Raw genomic sequence first — 16,996 nt, forward strand, 5'->3', positions numbered from 1 at the left:
AATTACTTTTTTGTACTTGCAAATTTATTTTCTATATTTTATTTGTTTTTACATTTTATTAGCTGATAATACTTTATTTCCTCAACTGTAATTGAATTTGAATTCTTTAAAAAATAGAAAGTCCTCCTGTTTAATTATTTCATTTACAACTGTCAATTTTCAAAGTGAGGAAATGGGTTCATTTCAATTTAAATCTCTCTCTCTTCTCTCGCACACACACGCACACACACATATCTCTATGGACACACAGATTCAATTTAACTTACACTTTAGAGTTAATAGTAGGCATTTATTGTATTGCTAGAAGAGTTGTCACAAATTGTCAAAATTGCCACAAATGTGGTCAGTGGAAATCTTGTCAAGTTATCTTCTGTATTCTTTTTTTTCACATGCTTCCAATAATCTCTGCCATGTGGCAGGCTACTTTATATTTTCCCTTTTCCAGTAGTAAAACCAGCCATTTACTAAGGTTCTCAGTTTCTTTCAGTAGAAATAGCATTTAGAAGTAAGCCTATGAGTTCTTAGACTGTGACCCAACTAGAGTCTCATTGTATCAAGTTGCAGTGTTACACTGCGTCTTTCGGTCACCAGGGCAAAAACATACATTTTAAAAATAATGCATCAATTTACATTTCAAATTTAAATGCAATCTTCAGAAGTTATGTGTAATTTATTTGACTTTTATATTTGCATCTTTTTTCCCTTTTACCTTAAAAGTGTGATTTCTTAATAACACTAGAATTATTTGTTTTAACCTTTAATCATACCAAATATTTTTCTTCAGGCAGTTATAGTACTAATTGTGGACAGTTATAGTACTAATTTAAATAGAGTTAAATTTATTCATTGTAAATTGTTTACAATTTTAAGACTGTTCATTCTTTCTATTTAAGTTTATTTTGAATGTGTAAACATTTACATATGCAGAACCAAGACTGCATAAAATTGCTGTACTCAGAAAAGTACCACAACTTTTCCTATTCTCTCAACAATGTTCTCTCCTTATGTGAAACCAACTTTTATAGTTTGTGGATACTTTTTTCAACATTCTTTTGAATGTTAATAATAGACAAATCTGTATTTTTGAGTATACATATTATATAATCATGTACACTCTTCTGCATTTTGCTTTTTTCACTTGACAATATATTCTAGAGATCATTCCCTATACTTCTAGAGACATTCGCTTCATTTTTAATGACCACTTGCTCCTGGGTTGAGTGCATGAACTGTAATTTATTTAATAAATTTTATCTCTAGAGACATTTTCGTTTAATTTTTTTTTTTCTTATATCAACAATGACACAATGAGTGTGAAGTTTTATATTTGTGCAGAAGTGTGTTGAAGGTACAGTTCCAGTGATGTGAATACTTTGTGAAAGGCTAAATGCATCAATCGTTTGTTTGGTAAATCCTCTGTAGGATTGTATGTTTTTCCACTTCCATGAGCAATAGATAAGAATGTTTGTTATTTTCAGATTTAGTAACAGAGTATGGTGTCAGATTTTTATGTTATTTTCAATATTATAGATAAGAAATAGGGAGTCAGTGAATTTTGAATTTGCAATTCTGGGAGGAAGACTTCCCATGTGATTTTAAGTGGTTTATATAGGAGGACTCACTCCCATTCGGTCTGCATTATGCGGAACCATCTCTTCCAGTATTTCCTCCATTTTTATTTTGAATTTTACATTATATATTTATATACATTATAAACATTATAATGTATATACACACAGTATAATATATATGCAATATATAATAAAGAATATATTATAATATATACATATTTTATAATGCATTGTAACCTGTACATAATAAACCTTCTATTTCAGAAAGATTAGCCCTTTGAAATAAAAGTAGCAATGGTTTCATTAAGTTTTTACTTTTTTATTTGCTTGATGTTTTCTACCATACACCTATTACTGCTGTTTTTACATTGGTAATTTCCAGTTTTTCATTATAAAATCTATAAATACACACTTCTGGTCTCTTAGTATGAGAAGTCCAAAATAATCAGGTAGCAGATATAACTTCAGGAGGAACCTTATGTTTTTCCTCTGTTACAAGTACTCTCATGACCACCATGCTACCAGAAATAGTTTATCCAACCTTTCCAGACCAAAAAATTGTGAGAATGGCGTGATGTCTCTCCTACTTCTATCCTCTTCTTCCTGAACCTATCTTTTCTAGCCGAGATACAGTGCCCCAGAAGGCCGTGAGTTCACACACTGAAACTAGGAAATCATTCTAATAAGGCCAGAAATCAATCCCTGCCTGTTGTGCTAGTTATGCCTTTAAGTAGCCATCTCAGTGTTTCATTAGGTCAGCAGCTTCCTAATGATGTGATGTATGTTAAAACTAGTGGTTCCTGCAGTCATGTGCCCATTGATATGATCCTTCACTATGCAGTGGGTTCTTTGGGCCAAGATAATATAATGGGAGATACTGCATTTGATAAATTAGATACTCTGTGAGTCTTCAGATAGTAGTACTGGCTGGGACGGTGTGGTCAGAGAAGGTCAGGCCATACAAGGATATGTATTAATAACATTGAAGGCAAGCTGGTGCCTCCTTCAAGGAGAAAGATGAATGATGCAATCAACTTGTCCTTAAGTAACTTGGCATTCATGTAGAAAAAGTTATATTCACAACTGTTTCTTGTTGTTGATGGGTCAAACATTCAGCAGGTTACATAGCTGGAGAAGCTTTGGGGAAAACAATGGCATGTTTACGGGTACCTCCATTTCCATTACCATGGTTACTCTGGTAATTGGACTACTGTGCATGTTCTATAGGGGATGATCTCTGGTGGCCATAAACGGTCAGTAAAATCTTCTCACATTGTGTGCCTATTTCCCAGAGCTCCTTGCATCTTATATTCACTTTTGTTCTTTTTCGCCCATGATTATCCAACTAAGACATGGAGTTATGTACGTCTTTGCCTCAGATAATTTTTCCATCCATAACAAGTGGCTGATAGGGTGTACTTCTAAAATCTATCACCAATAGGGAAAAATACCATTTCACATAAGCAATTTTTCCAGATGGCATTGATAGAGTACCACCATATTTCTAATGATCTGTATGCTGATGGCTTTATTTTCACTTTTTGATTTGTTTTGTTTGACATTGGAAGATGATTAGATTTGTTAAAATGGAAATTTAAATCATAATGTTATCCTATACTGTTTTGGATCCATAATAATCAACATGTAATTTATTTAGAGTCAATATTTATCAAAGTAAAAGGACTTTTTAAAAGGTATATTCTAAGCCTCCTTTTAGCCAGTGGAATAGTACCTACGTCCCTGACTAAGAAACTAATTACCTAAGAAAAGTATTACTCAGAGCAGAGTAACGAGGCAGAATTATGGAAGGGAAAAAAATAAGATAATTTATTCCCAAAGGGGAAAGAATTGTGTAAATACAACACCTTACTGCAGTTTTTTTCTGCCTTCTTTCTGACTCTCAAGTATGTATGTACAGAGGAAAACTGATAATATTTGTAATAATCTAAAAATTAATAGTTAATATCTATATAAGCTGTTAGTATTTGGATTAGTATTATTATTATAGAGTTTACCAACAGAATTTTATTTAAATGTGTATACAGACAAACATTTTCCAAAAGATGAACAGAAACTTTATCTCAATTTTTTTCCCACAAGTAAAATGGACATCATGGAAAAGGAGTCACATCCACGGATGACATGTTCCCATCTTTCTGCCACAAGTTGGTGGAATCTGGGGGACAGGGGTGGTGTGGGGTGGGAGATGAGAGAAGAGAGAAGATTCCAATATTCAACACAATTTGATCTTCAGCATTATCTCACCCTGAAATGACTTAAGTATAGAGATTTCCATAAGAATCAGCACTCTTCAGTTTTGACATTAAAATGGAAACTTCTACTCTAAAATCACAAATAACTCTCTTGGCTGTCTTTCTAGTGTGAGCTAAACAGTATATACAATATTAAGGAAAATGATGAAATACACGTATGGTATATTAATGGAGACATTTCACAGTAAAATATACTTTGTTATACTCACAGATTTTTCAAACGTGTTGGAATTAGAAACTTGTAAAAGCTGCTGCAGTGTATAATAGCTTTTCATTTGGATGTCTTAGCTGTGACTTTTTGGTAGTTTATACGTTAAATGTATCTTGTCCTCATTTTTTATGGCCTCTGATTTTTTTTTTTATTATGTAGGATTAGATGTCCACCAAAATTATTGTAAGTGAACCAGGACCTGATTTCAAATTCTGAATATGCACCCAATATTTGTCCACGTATACTGCTCCCCAAAGTCAGCAAAACACTGCCTATTGAGCAGGCTTACTCAAATAGAAAAGTATGAGAATGCAGGACATTATTTTTATAAAGGCTATAAGTAAAAGCAGATTTCGGCTGTCTAGATATCTTATTCTAGAAAATATAGGTTTAAGATTTTTCAGACAGGCCAGGTGCAATGGCTCACACCTGTAATCCCACCAGTTTGGGAGGCTGAGGAGGGTGGATCACTTGAGGTCAGGAGTTCTAGACCAGCCTCACCAATATGGTGAAACTCTGTCTGTACTTTAAAAATACAAAAATTAGCCGGGTGTGGTGGCATGTGCCTGTAGAGCCAGCTACTTTGGAGGCTGAGATGGGAGAATTGTTTGAACTTGGGAGGCAGAGGTTGCAGTGAGCTGAGATCGTGTGACTGCACTCCAGTCTGGGCAACACAGCGAGACTCTGTCTAAAAAAAATTATTTTTCAAATAATAATTCTTGCTCATATTTATCTCCTTCATTTCCCAATGAGATAATTTCCTTCACAGTGATGAAAGAAATCCATTATTTATGGAAAAATGGCTTGCTTTCTTCAACTGATCATGACAAAGACATCACTTATTGGCCATCCTGGCCACAGCCTTCTTGGGCTGATATAATGGGGAGTTCACTGTTGGACTATTGTTGAGTATGTTCAGGGCCTCTTGAACACTGGTTCCTTCCAGGGAACCTTTAAGTCTAATGCCTGGAAGGCTTTGGTGATCCCACTGGCAATGATAGCACAGTGGACGACACCACCAAAAATACTGACAAGGATGACTTCAACCTTAGGATCAGCTGTGAGCAATGTGAATGCTTGATATACTTGAGCTTCCTTTACAACACTTCCAAGATTCCAAGAAGTTGACTGGCTTCCCACTATTACGGAAAATGGTATCACAAGTAGCCAAGGTTAATCCAGCACCATTCACAAAGCAGGTAATGTTCCCATCCATTCCTATGTATTTTAGATCATGTCTGACAGCTTCATATTCAGTGAGCTCTGTATTTGTGCGTTTTCACACTACTGTATATTACCTGAGACAGGATAATTTATAAAAGACAGAAAGGAAAGAGGTTTATAGTTCTGCATAGCTGGGGAGGTCTCAGGAAACTGACAATCATGTCAGTAGGTGAAGGGGAAGCAAGGCATTTCTTATATAGTGGCAAGAGAGAAAGAAGGAGGAAGTGCCACACTTTTAAGTCATCAGATCTCGCGAGAACTCACTCACTATCACAAAACAGCATGGGGCAGCCCCCGCCCCCACAATTCAATCACCTCCCACCAAGTCCCTTACTTGACACATGGGGATTACAATTTGAGATAAGATTTGGGTGAAGTCACAGAACCAAACCATATCAGGTTCATTCTCCGATTTGTCATCCATAGCAGATATGTCCTGTTGTCAGAATCCTGCATTGTCATGAAAGTTTACGTTGGTATTAAAGCAGACAACTTGTCTTTCTCAAATTTCACCAGAGGGATTCACTATCACCTGAGTAGCGTCAATTTTTAGGAAGAGATTATACAGTTTCTTAATTTGATCTGAAACCTGGTTTTTCAAAGACCCAAGGAAGCCTAAATTTTCTGCCATCTGCTGAACTCTGAACTCGGCTGTCCTTTATCCCTTGAAAAATTTGCTCCTTAAAAATCAATTCTGAATTTGAAGCATCCACCTCTTCAATGTCAATGGCCCCTGGGGCCTGCCCACCAGCATGGGGCCATTGCAGGACCTGTCCATCAGAATCACCAGGTAAGTTTTTCTGGAAGTGTCCAAGGTTTCAGTAACCATCAGCTTATTAACTTTCACATCTTCTTTTGGAGTTTGGTTTATTGCCCCAAACATACCCAATCATGTTTAACCAGCTTTCCCACAACTTTAGGATCTTTTGTTAAGTGAACACCTCCTTTCAAACCACAGTTGAAGACACCCTTTCCTTTTCCTCCAGCTAAGATCTGGGCTTTTAATTAAAACAATTTATTTTGCTTGTAGTCTCTTGGCAACCTCAAGTGCTTCATTCACAGTGTCTGCTACAAAGAATATTTGAACTCTCACTCTGTTGTCAGACATCAGTTTCTTGCTCTGGTGTTCCTGGAGGGTCTGCCATCTTCAGGAAGTTAATTGAAGTGCCTGGATCTGGCTACCAAGATCCAGAGTGGAGCGCTAGGTCTCTCAGAAGTATCCTGGCTTGCGCACTACCAGGAGAATGTCATTTTAAACAGAAAACCCAAAGTGGGGTATTGGGACTCGGATTATTATTTTTAGTTCTCATAGATGAGTGGTCTCTAGATATTAGCTTTTATTATTTGGATTATTCTTTATATACTAATTATTCCTTAATTAGAAGTATGAGTGCTATACAGAGAGTGAAACTGATAAATTCACTCTCTAAAATATATCTATGAATAAAATATATAGTTAAATACATATTTATTTAAAGAGCTTGACTAAAATAGTGTTATAGCTATTATTACTATTAGAATGTATATTCATTTATTTCATATAGTAATAACACAAGTATACTATCACCATCCTCTCCACAAAAAACTGAAAAATTACGACCCAAGGTCAAAGCTAATAGTGAATTTTGCTGCTGGAAACAAAGTATTGTATGTTAAAAAATACTTTCTCTTAAAGAATGTAGTGAGCTTCCAAGTATTCTGTTCCCAGTAAAATCCAAGAATGTATTTTGCAAATAGCAGGAGTCAAATATGAGGATTGGTTCATATCTTAGTGTGGAATTCCTCTTTGAAAAACGTGGTACCGCTTTTTTTGTCTGAATGTTATTGTTGTTATATTGAGTATGTAGGCAAAAGCACCAATTAAAATCTAGTCCCCTTATCAAAAAATCAGCTTTCATGGCACTTGCTCTCTTAATGGCCAATACATTACATAATATTTTTCTGATAAACAGAATACATTGTGACTATATATGCTTTGATATTGTTTATTCATTCTGAGTCCTTATTTATAAAAAGTTGGTGTATTATCAGTTGCCACCAATCTGTGAAGCACCAATTCCTATTACCATCCTCAAGCTGGACCTATATTTTCCATGTCCAAAAATAGAAGACATTTGTAAAGACATTGAAAGATCTACTAGGTAATGGTATTGACACATCGTTATCAATTTAGCATTAATATGTCTAACTGGAGCACTTATTCTTCAATAATACATATTGAGGTTAAAAGATTATCTAAGAGATAGTAATTTAACCCCTAGGAATTATTCTAGTGGTGATTATTTCAGATTCAGTGGCACCCTGGTGGAAAGGTGTCAAAAGCACTTTTGTCCAGGAATTATTTTTTAGTTCCTCTGCTTGTATATCTCATCAAAAATAAAATATTTAAAATTTAATTTAGTTAAACAAGTATTTACAGGAATTAATCTAAGAGATTTTCCATGTGGCTAAGGGAGAAATGAATGCTTTAAGTTGAATGGCTCACTGTAGTAATAAAGACATTATTACATTATTTTACTATGAATAAAAACAGTTATAATTGGGTTCAAGATATCATATAGAGAAGATTATCTCTAATAAATCAGAAACTAATTATATGTCTTTTAATCTAGGCTATAATTGTTAATTACAAGGAAGCGAAAATTAGCTATGCCCTGTAATTATTAGATTTTGAGATAAATAATAATATGATTTTACAATTTGCAATGGATATTGGAAGACCATAGTCTAGATCGGTATGTAGACAAGAAATATAAGCTTAAAATTTTATATACATATATATATATATATATATCTCAAGATTAGCTGTTATACTTGGACATTAAATTCAGAATTCTCATTGGCATCGTCTTACGTCTCAGGCCTAATTGTGGCTTTACCCTGTTAGATACTAATTTATACATGAGGAAAAAAAAAAAGGCTTAGAGCTGTTTAGTAACTTGACAAGTTTCCTCAGTAGTATGGCAGAGGACTGATGCTCTTGAGAGAGGTTTGTCTTAGTAGCCCTGATTCCAAGTTGGTGGACTTGATGTTACATTTTACTCTTGTTTACTCAGAGCTTCCAAACTGCTTCTCTCCCGAACATATCAATCCTTTGGGAGTCTAAAACTCCTTCTTAAATTTTAGCTTTCTTAGTTTTTCACTCCTTTTTTTTTTTTTTTTTTGAAGAATGCATATACCTTTGCCTGTTTCCACACTTTGCACGTATCAGAGTTTTCCAGTTCTCTGTCCTATTTCATCCAAGCTGACAATTAGAAATTTACGAATTCAGTCTCTAAAATCACCATCTTCATTTTAACTCTTCAGATTAATTCTCGACCACTCTCTACCGTGTTATTTACCCCAGGAAGGTGATATATGTGTATTACATCAATGGTCTGCCTTGACTTTTTCTAAGAAGTGCTGCCACAAAGGAATCCAACATTGGCAGGAAAGAGGAGGGTGACATGAGGATGTTTAACCCTTGACTGCCTCCTGACCAAGTTACTGGGATTGGTTGTTTTCCAGCCGATAGTCACAGATCCTCTTAAGGAAGACTTTCTATTGACTCTACTTTCCATTCTGAAACTATTTTTCGCCCTATTCAACCCCTGTCATATTTAGGGGCTAAGATACACAAAACCTGTTACCACTGTGTTATCTTTCATTATTTTCCTATATCTACTTCTAATTGTGTAAATGATAGTTTGTTTTGTTTTGTTTTGTTTTGTTTTAATCCTTAAATTGTCCTAAAATGGGTGTGCCATCTGTTTTGTTGGGACCATGACTTAAGTACACAGTCAGCAATTTGTCCAAAGTAATGAAAAAATAATTATAAATTGTGGCATTGTTCTCAATTTAAAACACCAATAAGTATTTAAAGACTATACTACGTGAAATGAACAAATGGATAATTGTGTCTTGTGTGAAAGATAATGTATTAATGGCAGAAGAATATTGAATAGGAAATTAGCTCCCAGGCACATACAATTCACTTGTAAAAAAAAGTGGGTAGAAGATATTTACTTATCCAAGTAATACATATTAATATTAATTAGAAATATTCAAATTCATACAGTTTCCCTGGCCTGTGTCCTAGCTTTTCTCATAATTAGTTCTTAAGTTGTGATCTCAAGAATGTGAAGCATATAAGAGTAAGAGAAGGTTATCAAAAATCAATTTATGTTCATAATTAGTAAAACATTGAAATGATAAATGAAAGATCTCTACAGGCACAATGAAACCCTTACTCTTCTGGAGCCATTTTATGAAAATTTTTAAAACCTATTCTTAACCAACATCTGATGACTTACAATATTTTACTAGTAACTATAAACATAAAAGAATAGCAAATTAGCCTTTTGCCAAAAAGTAAACTCATATATCTAAGTGTGATTTATTGTTTCATTTGTGTTAATTACATTTACAAGGGCTAAATGTAAATGGGCTACTTTGGGACACTAAACAAACCTGATTTAATCCTCATGTTCTACCTACAGCACAATTGTGAGCCCATCTGACTGACATGTTGATTTCCTCTCCATAAGGGTGATATAATTAATGTGACCTTTTGATAAGGTGGCAGATATAGGGATGAGACAAGTGCTCTCTAGAGAACTATTAGCAGCTTCTGAGCAATTTGCTAATAGTAGAGCAACCTTTATTAAAATCATCAGTTAAGAAGATAATTGACAGCCATAATAATGAGCATGTACAGCAAAGGGAGAGAGCATCAAGGGATGTAAAGCTATTAATTACTTAAAAATTGATGAACTTTCTGTGCTAAGTAAACTGTGATTGGGAACTCTGGATTTAAAATACAATGAATAATAAGCCTGCAAACAGTTGTGAATCTATCTTCTCTGTAAAATTCAGTGGCTTTATTTCTACTATTAGATAGCATTTTTATGAAATAATTTTTTCCATCAACGTCCAACTCCAGATATGGTGATACCTATGTGTGGTGGAGGCACAATCCTCTTATATTCTAATTTTTAAAAGCCCTCCTTATATTCTAGGTCTGAAAGACTCTCTGCATGATATATGTGAAGCAGATTCACCATGTGCTGGTTACCTACCTGTCTGAGTCCAGTGAAATAGTTACATGAAGCAGGTTTATTACTCATGGATAGGCGCAAGGGACAACAGAAACCTAGGATTTACTGGACCGTCCACTCCCATGCTCAAAAAAGCTGCCCATCAGGTACAGGTCTTATTTACATGCACCCCACTTGCACCACAGCTGAAGTACCCCTTGAAGTTGTATGAACTACTGGGAGAAAGCATTGAAAAATATCGTGTTTCTAGTGGGGGATGGAAGAAAACCTGAACTGTTCCAACCAGTTTCTCCCCATTTTCAAAGATTTTTTTTAGCATATTGCATTCCTAGCACATTCCACAGTTATTCTTCAGAACTATAGGCAAAACAGGTGGGAGGGGAACTGGGCCAGGTCAAGCCCCCTAGAGAACTGTTCTGCAATATACTTTGAAGTTAGTCTGTCATGATGAGCAAAGACTGATAAAATTACAGGTGTAATTTAAAAAGTATATTTTTCCCCAAAGTGAAAATGATGTGACACAGAAATAGCTTAATGATGATTTTTCTAGCTGTCAGAATTCACCAGTATATCCACTAGATTATCAGGGGATAGATCTATGTTCATCTAGACTCCCATGATTATTTTTAATTAGTGCTGATAATCAATAAGCTCAATTTATGATTATTAATCGCAAGATTGCAATTAAAAGAGGATGTTTTACAAAAATGAGAAACTAGAGAAGAGCTGAAAAGATTAGAGTAAATCATTGATACCAGTATGTGTATTTTTCTTCAGAGTAAACATACTTCTAATAAATTTTGATAGTTCACATTTTGATAGTTCAGGGAAACAAGTATCCACATTTTCATTTGTCAAGAATAATGATAGTACTAACATAACTTGGGTTAACTGATCGTGTGACAGAATATTCATTTTAAATGATTATCCTTAGTAATCCAAGATATTTCTAATTCCCAGGCACCTGCACGTTGAAGGTTTGGTTGAGTTTTGACTATAGAGTGATACGTTTATAGTGGTTGTAATTGTGTTTTTATGGGGTTTTCCAGGTAGCTGAGCAACTTTACTAAAACTATTGATCTTCTTCATCTAGTACAGTAACAAGGCCATCTGATAATATTTATCAATGGTACCCTGGAAAAAAATAAATTACTTTGGGAGGCCGAGACAGGCGGATCACGAGGTCAGGAGATCGAGACCATCCTGGCTAAAACGGTGAAACCCTGTCTCTACTAAAAAATACCAAAAACTAGCCAGGCATGGTGACTAGCGCCTGTAGTCCCAGCTACTCGGGAGGCTGAGGCAGGAGAATGGCGTAAACCCGGGAGGCGGAGCTTGCAGTGAGCTGAGATCCGGCCACTGCACTCCAGCCTGGGCGACAGAGCGAGACTCCGTCTCAAAAATAAATAAATAAATAAATACAAATAAATAAATAAATAAATAAATAAATAAATAAATAACTGCCTGTGAGTTATTATTTTATATGACCTAGAAAGGTACCAAATATATAATTATACGTCACAAGTGAAAAACAAATTAACTTTGAGTGAATAAATTTAAATTTGAGAATAAGTACAGGGATGGGGCAGTAAAATAAGTAGAATAAAGAAGGACTGAGGAATCAATGATTTCCACATCGTCATGGACTGCTCTAAGTTCCTTAGAAGCACCAGATTGTTTCAGTGACACACAACCGTAACGTGGGAATGTAATGTCTGTATCCATCTTCTACTAGAATCTTAAATTACTTAGTGGAGGAAGTTCACAATCACTTTAAAAATCTTTAAATCTTTAAATATAACTTGACCAGGTTTTGATATGCCAAATAATTCAAAATGTGTATAATAACTTGTCATATTTCATATTGTTTCTATTTATTTTAAGAAATTGTTCTTATTCAATAAGTTTAAAATGACATTCAGGGCAGGATGCATGTAATATATCATTTTAATATGACATAATATTATACAATATTTTGAAGGGCTTAAACCAATATGACATGAAAATATAGTGGTACTTCTTCATTTTTTTTTCTTATCTTTGTATGGATTAGGAGAAAGTTATTATAAATACATTAATATTAAAAACTAAATGTAAATATATAGCACTATTTTATAAATTAGTTGAGTATGTACAACTGCTCATTTCTAAAAATAACACTCTTGTGCTTTTCAGAGCTTATTTTAGAAATACCATGCAAAACAGATAAATATATTGTGTATTTTCTATAATTATTATTGTTTATCATAGAATTTCAAATTGCCTCAGTTGATCTCATTTATTTTAGCCTTTTGATTCACTTCTAACTTATCAAAAATATATCTCATTACTACTGCAATATACAAAATTAGGCTACCTAATAATATTCTCTAAAGGTGTCCTGGGCAGAAATGGATGATGGCTACATTTAGAACAGTGAGCTTGCTCTAAATATGTAGATCTGTTTTGAATACATATGTTATTATTTAAAGTTCTGGGATACATGTGCAGGATGTGCAGCTTTGTTACATAGGGAAACGTGTGCCATGGTGGTTTGCTGCACCTGTCAACCCATCACCTAACTATTAAGCCCAGCATGCATAAGCAATTTTTCTTATCAGAAAAGGCAAAAAGGAGAGAAGTAAAAAATCACTTGCTTTCCTCTCAAATTCAAATTTTATTATTGGCATTCAATTTAAATTTCACTTGGACACTGCATAACCGATAACAGGGTCGGGAGATTGTGAGGCAATGGTCAAATAAAACTCAGTATTATAATTTAACCTGCATTATGCAGTAAACCCTTTACCAATTATATGCATAAAATAAATTGTGTTTTCTCACATGTAATATTATATTCTATATGGAATTAACACCTTGATGAATTATGGCTTTTTAATATTCCATCAAGTTGTTGACTTACGTAAAATTGAATTTATCTTTACCCGATAAATAACATAAGTATAAGTTTCCTTAATAACATAAGAATCACATACTAAAAGTCAACAAGATCTGTCACCTAGTTACCAATTTCTTCATAAATTACCAGCACAGATGCCAGTGCATACATAAAGAACCCCCAAAGCAAACAAAAACTGTGCAAACCAAAATCAACCTATAATATCTAAGGCTGGACTTGGCACCCAATAGTGTGCACTGTGAGCATGTACATGTCCTAAACCCTTTATTCAGACAACTTAATACAAGTGTAGAAAATTATTAAAAAGCAGCACCTGCTGAACAGCCAGGACACACACATTCTTCATATGTGTAAAGAATAAAAAGTGCTGACAGCTTAAAAAATACTTTACATAACATGTGGTACATGTCAATGTTTTAAGTACAAAGGATATAAAAAAAGACTGGTTTTCAAAGCAAAATAAAGTGACAGTTTGTTGATATAGAAGTATTAAACAAAGACATAAAATGTATTGTAAATAATAATAGATGGAATAAATAAAATACATTTTCATTAATTTTGGAAATTAGAAGACTGAAGAGTTTCATTTTTTAAGGAGAGAACATTGGAATCCTAGTTTAGTATTATAACTTTATCATACTGAATTTCGTGTTTGGTGGAAATGGAAAAAAATGCCCTGCCATCATATCATCTAGTATAGAACAATATTAATAAGAAGCCAATACAGAATCATGATAGCAATAAAATTAAAGGTTGTTAGTTCTGAAAGAATTAAAATGGATATTGAAGTCATTAGGAATGATTTCAAGAAATTACATAAAGTGAGCATATATGATCTGAGGTTGTTCTACAATTAGTGTGAGCCAGAGCATAAAGAAAGCTGAAAGTGATGGAACTTTAAATGAATAAGCAGAATTAGAGGAGTTATAGTTGCAGAAATATCTAGTTCTACTATTTGACACAAGATAGATTATATATCTTGCCCTGACTGCCATTGCTGACTTCTCTTTTGATGCCACAACTCCCCCGACATGTATTTCATTTGATAGACAAACTTCTACAAGAGAGAAATTAGTTTCCTTGGTGTACTATGGTATATCTAAGATCTCAATGATGACACTACATAGTGAATGCATAAATGAGAAATAAAACTAGAATAAATACGTTTTACAGTTTGGAGTATATCTTATCTGTCATAGAAGGATTTATAATTTAAGAGTAGAGAAAGATCATCAAAGAGGCAGTAAAATAAGTGCTCCCAATTTCCAATAATGGTATTTGACCTAATAAAGCCAACTTTCTTACTATAAACAAATAACACTAAATCAATTTGCTAAAAATTTTAAAATATTTTAAAGACATCAGTGAACTAAATATGTAATGAGGGAATATCATACCATGACTAGAAGCCATTTTGATCACAGAGGTTTACTGAACTTCTATTTTAATTATTTAAACAATGAAAAATGAATCCAAACATCTCCTAGGATGGCTAATTTTATATGTCAACTTGACTAAATTATGGAATAAACAGATTTCTGGTAAAGCATTATTTCTAGGCATATTTGTGAGGGTTTTTCCTGGAGAGACTGATGCTTGAATCACTGAACTGAGTAAGAAAGATTGTCCTTAATGTGGATGGGCACCGTTCAAATGGCTAAGGGCACAGATAGAACACAATTTAGAGGAAAGGTGAATTTCTGTTATTTTTAAAGCTGAGATAGTCTCCTTCTCCTGCTCTTGGACATCAGAACTTCAGGCCTTTGGACTCAAAGACTTGCACCATTGGCCTCCTGGGTTCTTAAACCTTCAGCCTTAAACTGAGAGTTACACCATTGGCTTCTCTGGTTCTGATAATTTTTAGATGGACTAAGCCATGTTGCTAGCATCCCTGGTTCTCTAGCTTGCAGAAAGCCTATCATGGTATTTCTCAGCCTCCATAATTATGTGATTTAATTTCCCTAACAGATCCCCTCATTCTTCTATCTCTCTCTGTGTGTGTATGTATGTATGTATGTATGTATGTATGTATGTATCTATCTATCTACCTACCTATCTATCTATCATCTGTTGCTTCTGTCTCAAGAGAGCCCTGACTAATACAGATTTTGGTATCAGGGTGGATTCTAGAGTAGGAGATATTTAAGGATGAGCTTTCCTAATTGGTTTCTATGTTTCTGGAATTGGCTCCCCAATCCGATTAGACCTCAAAATGTTAAAGACTCTACTTTCAATAGTAGACAAAACACTGATCCTTCATGGCTTGATCTGTTTAGAGGGATATGCAAAATATCTGCATTGGATATGATACTTCTAATCAAGCACTTGTTCAAGGCAAGGAAGTTGGTGAATCTGTAAACAATATTTTCAAACATTTATGGAACAGTAAAGAGTATAATGATGTTAGTTGGTTGGCTCTAATGTTGCTAGAAAAATGATGAAAGAAAAGGATAAGACAATTCTGGTCTCTGGATTAGCAAAAATAGTACAAAAGCTTCCATGTCTGCCCTGCAGGGAAATCTTCTCTACTGCAGTCAAAGGGTTGAAATTTCTGAGAATCAAACACAAATTCTCTTAATGATATATGCTAAGTTAAAACAAAATTTGAACTCTCAGCTTTGCCAGGTATCTACCGTTGAATCGGGGACATTGGTTGGAAAAGGATGGGATCCTATAACTTGAGATGTAGATGTGTGAGAAGACCCTAATTAAACTAGAGCATTGAGTTTCTAAATTCTGATGAAACTTTTCTTGCCAGCAGAGGTGGCTTCACCACCCCCAGTGGCAGTGTTTACTCCATTCCCATTGGTAGTGGTCTCTCCACCCACAGTGTTAACAATTTTCATCTCTGTCTGAGGAATTAATCCAGAATTACCTAAGGAAAAAATAACGGTCTCCCCTGAGGCAGGTGTTAAGCAGGACAATACTGATTATCTTTAGGATTATCTGTAGGATACTGATTATCTTTAGGATTCATGCCCACCAACTTTCTTTGCTTCTAGACTCATAACTAGACTTAAGTTCCCGTACACCCCTAAAGGTGAGGTATAAAGTGTGACACTTGAGCAATTGCATTGTACTCTAAATGTACTAACTTGAGTTTTCTAATTATACAAACAGAAATCCAGAATAGATTTCTATTCTATTCTGGGAAATAGATATTATAAATACAGGATTGAATGATACAAGAAATATAAAAATGGATTAAGCTAAATTTATTGATATAAATCCACTAAGTAGAAATTCTCCATTTAATGTTGTAGGTCAATGAATTAGAAAAGGTGCTAGCAGCTTAGTTGATTGGTTGGGTGAAACACCTATAAACATATTGCCCACTGTTGGTGAATTGAAGATGATAGATCTTTACTGGTTTAAAGTAAGGAAGAAATTCAAATCTTAGGGAAATTGGAATGCTAGAGTAAATCTGTCACTAGAAATCTACTCCCCCACACTGGTAAGGTCCAGAAGACTACCTTTCACCTATACTTTGTAACTTTACAAAATAAAATATGGGACACACACAAAGAAAATATAGGTGAAAGTGTAAAAGAAATAGAGACTATGGTACACATGTGAAGCTTTGAATATCTACATCAATATAGATATAAAGCTTTTGGCAAATGATGAGATGTTTACTGGCTCAAGTCATTAAGGACTGTGTCTTTTTGTTATTAGCTGAAAACAAAGTTAGATGGACAGAGGCTTCTACGGTTGCATACAATAAAAAATACAGACTTAAACTATCAGTCAAAGAGGGTCCCTATTTTGGTACCAGTACCATG

General features: G+C 34.4%; 1 pseudogene; it reads right to left on the bottom strand.

Moving 5' to 3' along the window:
• Positions 1 to 4,890: 4,890 nt before the first annotated feature.
• Positions 4,891 to 16,996, bottom strand: part of LOC103215075 (succinate--CoA ligase [GDP-forming] subunit beta, mitochondrial-like) — a 91,169-nt pseudogene continuing 79,063 nt past the window's right edge.

This window comes from Chlorocebus sabaeus, chromosome 4 (genome assembly GCF_047675955.1).
Source record: "Chlorocebus sabaeus isolate Y175 chromosome 4, mChlSab1.0.hap1, whole genome shotgun sequence".
In the NCBI taxonomy this organism is placed as follows: Eukaryota; Metazoa; Chordata; class Mammalia; order Primates; family Cercopithecidae; genus Chlorocebus; species Chlorocebus sabaeus.